The following is a 7,587-nucleotide window of genomic DNA, read 5'->3' as shown; positions in this document are numbered from 1 at the left end:
ATCCTCTCTTCCCCCAATATCCCTACACCCTGTTAGTTCCCACAGGGGTTGGCCTGTTAGTATGTATACAAATGCTAGAATAAATAATTCATTTACAACTGACCCAAAGCATTTAACAACCCAAGAAGAGATTCTTAAAAACAGAGCTCCTGAGATATCTGTGGTCATTCATGGCCAGCCATCAGCTGGTGTGCATTGATGGAGTGTCTGTTGTTTGTTTGCAGTACAGCAGTAGACACAGTTTTCTGGCTCGAAATGCCTCTGGAGGGAATTGCAAGGCATGCCTCCTGAACCTGACGTGCATCGGAATGACCTGGGAGGCCTGCTGGTCCCGGATCTGCGGAAAAACTCTGCTAATTAAGATTTACCATTGACTGCATAGACTTCTGGGGCTTGACCCAATATGGAGGACTCCTTCACGGGCATGGCTTCTCCTTCTCTGACCTTGTCTGGGGAATTCAAACCCCAACACACACACACACACACACACACACACACACACACACACACACGACACACACCTCTACCTGAAGAGTTACAGGTTCAAATTCCTTTCCCCCAGTAAGAACCTGTTCAGCCAGCACCTGTGAGTCCTGAAGTGCTTCCCCATGCTAAGGAAGCATTTTTCGGACCCTAAGCCTTTAGCTAATGATGACCTTTGCCCATCCTGGATGTTTCTACACCTCCCTGTCTCCCGAAATTATACATGCCTTGGATCAGTCCATGTAAAATCTATCTGCCTCCCTGCAGCTGGTCCCTGTGTGTCTTATGCACCAAAAGGGCTGGCAGGGCTTTAACACACCCGGTCTCTGCTCCCATTGGCCTCCGCTATTGGTCCACAAGGGCAGCGAGAGCCCTCTGCTTTCTGAATTCAGAGGACTGGAATTACACTGGGAAATTGGATGCTCTAATAAATATAATGAATGGGTGTTGGGGAGGGTTAATGTGAACAAAATGCAATGATCTACATGTATTGGAGTTACAGGTGGTTGTGGTCCATCCAACACGGGTGCTGGGAACCAAACTTGAGTCCTATGTAAAAGCAGCAAGCTCCATTAACCACAGAGCTACCTCTTTAGCCCCTGTATATGGGTTATTAAATGATAAGGATCTTGCTGAGCCCCGACGGTCACTGGATGCATGAAATGATTCTTGTGGATTTCTTGGTACTTCTCATGAAACCCTTGCTTTCTCACACGAGGGTTGCTGGATACCTTCTCCTGCCTCTTGCTGCTCCTGGGCTGCGATGTCACTCACTTGTAACCAACACTGCTTTGAAACGGAGTATGGCACAGCAGAGAACTGAACCAATACCAGAACTGTGCCCTCTGTGCTCCAAAAATGTGAACTAACTAATCCTCTTTTACTTATAAAAGTTAGTGATTCCGGACTGGTTAATACAGAAATGTTGGAAGGGTTGAGGGTGTGGCTTTTAAAATAACACTCAGCTGAGATGGTCAAGGTTCTGGACTAGACGCCCAACACGGGAAAACTACAGACGGATCAGAGTGATTTTATTTCCATCTTACAAATGAAGTGCAGTGTCTAAGGGTGAAAAGGTGAAATGCCTAGTCCATTATTTCATCCATCTCTCTGAGACTGATACATTCCATGGCTGTCAATCACAAGTCTTTAGGAAGTCCATTCATTCTATGCTCCAAGTGCAATGTAATGACTGGGGATAGAAAAGCAAGTAAACATACAACCAAAGGCCACTAAAGACCTAATACTCTCTTGAAAAGGAAGAAGATAATAAGGGATGCGATATGCACATCTCTGACCCCAGAACTTGAGAGGCAGAGGGCAGGCAGATATCTGTGGGTCAGAGGCCAGCCTGATCCACAGATATCATTTGCAATACAGAATGCAACCAAAAAATTAAGGTAGGAAGGGTGATATGAAATGCTAAAGTAGCAAGAGAATAGAAATCTAAATCAAAGCAAGCCTCACGTTGTGGATTTGGTTTATTGCTTATACTATGTTAATTAGGTTCCCAAATTACACGGGGAATTTGCACATCTGCACGTAAGAAATACTGGTATCCAGCATTGTGAAACAAACCCTCCCAAATGTAACATAAGAACAAAAACTGAAGAGCAATTCCAAATGTGTGTTACTCATCTGTCACCTTGGAGAACAAGAATTGGTCTTTCCGGGTTTCCTTTTTCCATTTTCTTATTTTAGGTCTTATTTGAAACAAAAGAAAAGTTTGTGATTATGATGTGGAGGAAGATGTTGGTTAAAGGTGAAAAAAATTTTAAAAGGGCTGGTGGGGGGTGGGGCGGTGTCACCAGATTGGTAAAGTGTGTCTCATGCAAACATGAAGAGCTGAGTTCAAATCTCAGAGACCATGTATGCACAGTGGCCTGCTCCAGTAATTCCAGAACTATGGAGGTTGGGACAGGAGGATCCTTGGGGCTCAGTCGCCAGCCAGTCTAGCCTACTGTCCCTGGCTCAAAAAGCCAGGTGGGGCTGGAGAGATGGCCCAGCGATGAAGAGCACTGACTGCTGTTCCAAAAGACCTGAGTTCAGTTCCTAGCACCCACATAGTGGCTCACAACCATCTTAACTTCAGTCTCTGTGAGAACCAGGCATATGTGTAACACATAGACACACATCCAGGTGAAACACCCATACCCATAAAATAAACAGTTTTTTAAAAGGTGGACAATGTTTGAGAATTGACACTTCTACCCACCCCTTCCCCTGAGTGCATGCATGTACATTCAAAACTGCATAATATTTGCACTCGTACACACATGAACACACACACACACACACACCACACACACACACACACACACACATTATACGTTGTTGGGGCTGGAGAGATGGCTCAATAGTTACAAGCACTGGCTGCTTTTCCAGAAGATCTAGGTTCAGTTCCCAGCTCCCACATGGCAACTTACAACTGTCAGTAACTCCAGTTCTAGGGCATCCCATACCCTCATATAAACATACGTGCAGGTGAAACATCAATGCACCAAAATTAAAAATAATATATAGAATAATATCATTATAAAATCATTAAAAAGTGAATTTAAAAAAAAATCCATACTTTGTTGAAATGGAGCAATGGTGTTACCTGATTGAAAAAAAATACCTGGGCCTGGAGAAAAAGGGTGTGGAGCCGATAAATCCCTCTATTCTGCCACGCATGAGACCTAAGAAGGGGACATTTGCAATCTGAAAAGGAGTTATCATGGTAATAATCCAAAGTGCCCGATGGTTTTAAAGTTCAGATGTCTTATTTTCAGTGACGTATAAACAGTTCTGGAGTGGAGGCCATTGTTCTTCTATCTCCATCTTCATTTCCTGGTAGGGCTCCAGATGTGCTGCTGATGCAACGGAGATAAAAGCCAAGCAGGGAGACAAAGCAACGCTCTAATGCCAATACAGTCGCTCAAAGATTCAACACTACCAACACCTTGGACCAAATCATTCTTTACAGCAAGGAGCTGACTTCTGCTCTATGGGATTTCCGGCCAGACTAGCACTGTGGCTCACGTCTCTGAGCTCAGCACTTGTGAGGCAGAGGTAGGCAAATCTCTAAGTTTCTGAGAAAGATTTGACAGAGTGAGTCAGAGATAGGATTCATCCAATTCTCGCAAGAACAGACAAGAAAGAGTTGTTATTATCATCGGTAAAAATTAAGAGACCTTTCTGAGCCTCACTGAAGACCACTGGGGCTGGAGAAATGATTCAGCCGTTAAGAGCTCCTGTTGCTCTTGCAGATGACTTGGGTCCAATTCCCAGCATCCATGGTAGCTCATGACCATTTGTAACTTAGTTCCAGGGGATCTGATGCCCTCTTCTGACCTCTGAGGGTACCAGGCATGCACATGGCATGAGATACCAAACCTACTTGGGACGGCCTCCATCAAACAAAACAAAACAAAACAAGCCTGAGAACTTGACCTACAGGAGAACCCAAGCTGTACCCACATACCATGAAGGACCTCACAGCTTGTCCTTGGCCAGAGTTACTCCCTAGCTACTTCCTAGCAACAGTTAATGATTAATCTGATTGTTTCAGATGTACTTTCGGACCATTTGAGATAGTATACAATTGCTTCTCGGCCTTTTGGCTAAGATCAAGTGTAGATAGTATACAGTCTTGCTTCAGAGCATCCACCTGTTGTCTTATAGTCATTCTATTAGATGCTTGCCAGGCTAGACATCCCCTCACTTGCTCCTAATTTCCTATAAAACCTTGTCCCACTGAGGGTTCGAGGCTGCTTCGCCTTCCCTTCCTGTCCTGCTGTGTCGGGGTTGGGTTGGAGGAGAGCCCTAGCCTGAGCTTGTAATAAAGAGACCCTAACATCCGAGATGGCTCTTTGGTGGTCTTTGAGGTTCATAAATGCTTCCTGGCACAACAGCACATATAAATGCACACATGCAAACACTCATGCACATAACATTGTAAGAAAATAAAAAGATAAACCCTTTATTAAAGAGGAATTTTTAGGGCAGGGCATGGTGGCTCATTAGTTTAATCCCAACATTCTAGAAACAGAGGCAGGTGACCCTCTATGTTTGAGGCCACCTCGGTCTAAATATTGAGTTCTGGGCCCACCAGGAATACATAGTGAGACCCTTAAGGAAGACAGAAGGAGAGGGAGGGGGAGGAGGGAGAGAGAGAGAGAGAAAAGAAGAGGGGAGGAGGGGAAGGGAAGCGAGAGGAGAGAAGAGAAATCTGTGTTAGATTGTGTAGAACACAAGAGGCAAACGTTAATTGGTACACCAGGAGGGACTTGGATATCCCAGGCAGGCAATTATGACAAGATGCTGCTACCAAGGATAATTTTTAAGAAGTATCAGAACAGAAGTTGTGATTGTTCATCATGTCAGTGATCCTAGCACTCAGGAGGGCAATGCTGAAGGGACTGTTCAAGGGTACCCTGAGCTACACAGCAGGCCCTGTGTCACCAGAGTGGATGAAATACCCTGTCTCAAAATCAAACAAACAAACAAACAACCCAAACAACAGTAAAAACAAAAACAAACAAACAAACAACAACAACAACAACAAAGAAAAGGTCAGGATAGAAACCAATGCTTTTTGGTGTTGAGAAGCTGATTGGAAGATAGCAAGATGACTCAGCAGCTTGTAACCGGGCCTGATGACCTGAGTTCCATCCCTGGGACCCACGTGGGAACTGACTCCTGAAAGTTCTCCTCTGACTTCTTCCACACATCACGCACTGGACACGCATGCACACACTCTACTACATATATGTAATAAAATGCTTTAATGAAAACTATGGAGCCAGGCAGGGTGGCGTACGCCTTTAATCCCAGCACTTGGGAGGCAGAGACAGGCGAATTTCTGAGTTCGAGGCCAGCCTGGTCTACAAAGTGAGTTCCAGGACAGCCAGGGCTATACAGAGAAACCCTGTCTCAGACAAAAAAAAAAAAAAAAAAAAAAAGAAGAAAGAAAGAAAACTATGATAGGTGAATTATATATATATACATATGTATATATATTTGGCCTATTATAGTTTTCATATCAAAGTGGCTATATATGTGTACATATATATGTATATATTTATTTATTTATTTTAAAGATTGTATTTATTATAAGAGTACACTGTAGCTGTCTTCAGACACGCCAGAGGAAGGCATCAAATCCCTTCCAGTACAGATGGTTGTGAGCCACTATGTGGTTGCTGGGATTATAAACTCAGAACCTCTGGAAGAACAGTCAGTGCTCTTAACCGCTAAGCCATCTCTCCAGCCCTGTGAATTATATTTTTAAGAGGAACTCAACCGGTTCCATCTTCAATCCTTGCCAGCCTAGAGATGCCAACAGCTGGAAGCCAAGTCATCGAAAATGTCTGCACACCTTTAAAAGTACTTATGGGGAAGCCAGAGAGGTGGTTCCATGGTTAGGAGTGAATACTGTTCTATTCAGAGGACTAGTTCCAAGCCCCCATATCATATCGTGAGGCTCACAATTGTCTGTAACTACAGCTGTATGCAATCTGATGTCCTCTGCTGGTGTCTAAAGGCACTGGTGCTCAAGTGCACAATGTGCAGGCTACATATAATTAAAAATAGGTCTTTGTAAAAGAAAATGCCTGTGTGCACTGAGGAGTGTGGCTCAGTGACAGAGCACTCTCTTGGCACTCACAGGGTAGGCGTGAAATGAATTCTCAACATTATACACACAGAGAGATAGATCAAGAGAGACAGAGACAGAGAGAGACCCCATAAATAAATAAAGTACCTACCTTCTGCCTCATCAGCTTCCAGTTCTGAGAGATCTATTGGTTCTGACTCAGAACACCTGTGTACCAGAGCTCAATTTAGAACTCTCAGCCCAGGACCTTTGTCTAGATCCTCTGTGGTCCCTTGGGATTTCGGGATGTAGACATTAACAAGCTCCTGGAACCTCAGGAAAAATAACAGCAGCAGGGGACTGGTGAGATGGCTCAGCAGGTAAGAGCGCTGACTGCTCTTCTGAAGGTCCTGAGTTCAAATCCCAGCAACCACATGGTGGCTCACAACCATCCGTAATGGGATCTGATGCCCTCTTGTGGTGTGGCTGAGGACAGCTACAGTGTACTTATCTACAATAATAAATAATTCTTTGGGCTGGAGCGAGTAGAGACTGAGTGAGGGGGGTTGACTAGAGTGAGCGGGATTGGCTTGAGTGGGGGTTGACCAGAGCGAGCAGAGGTCCTAAATTAAATTCCTAGCAACCACATGAGGGCTCACAACCATCTGTCCAGCCACAGTGTACTCATATACATAAAATAAATAAATAAAATCATTAAAAAGAAAAAAAATAACAGCAGCAAAGAAATGAAAACAGCAGTCTATGACACTCAGAATGGGAACAAAGGCTTTGGGGACTGTGAGCTATAAGGCTTTTTCCTATCCAGAAGTCAGAAAAGCATGCACTAGGGGTGTGTATGTGTGGAGTAGGGAGGGAGGTTGGGACATAGAATAGAAGAGACAAGGCCGAGTGTTGGGCAGAAATAACTGTTGTGGAAGAGAGACCTGATTCAACCTGTAAAATCTGCCAGGAGAACACAGGACCATCAGAGACTAAATCTGCCAGAGAGTAGAGTGTGGAGCCTAGAATGAGAGGGTTAAGTGAAAGTCTATATTAAGAACCTTAGCCTGGCAGTGGTGGTGCGCGCCTTTAATCCTAGCACTTTGGAAGCAGAGGCAGGAACATCTCTGTGAGTTCCAGGACAGCCAGGGCTATACAGAGAAACCATGTCTTGAAAAATCAAGCAGCCAACCAACCAACCAAACAAACAAACAAAAAAACCCAAAAGTAAGGTGTCTTATCTAGGTGTTTTACCATCTGCCAGGGGGAAAAAGCAAGTAAAACAGTAGAGATTTCTCAAAGAGAATCAATAATGGATCGAAGTGGAATTTTAGAAAGTTGGTTGGATGGTGTTTTGCTGGGTAAGCACATGAAGGAACATTTTGCTGAAGCAGACACAGGGGAGAGGATGTTCTGCTAAAGCAAAATCATGAAAGGACGTGTGATGAAGGATTATTTGCTAATGGCACACTTGTATTGGTCTGACTTACACTGCAGTGTTGAGCTGCATTTGTCGGGACTCCATA

The sequence above is a fragment of the Mus caroli genome, unplaced genomic scaffold, assembly GCF_978045245.1.
Source record: "Mus caroli unplaced genomic scaffold, Mus_caroli_1 scaffold_9, whole genome shotgun sequence".
NCBI classification, from domain to species: Eukaryota; Metazoa; Chordata; class Mammalia; order Rodentia; family Muridae; genus Mus; species Mus caroli.
This window is presented reverse-complemented; position numbering follows the sequence as displayed.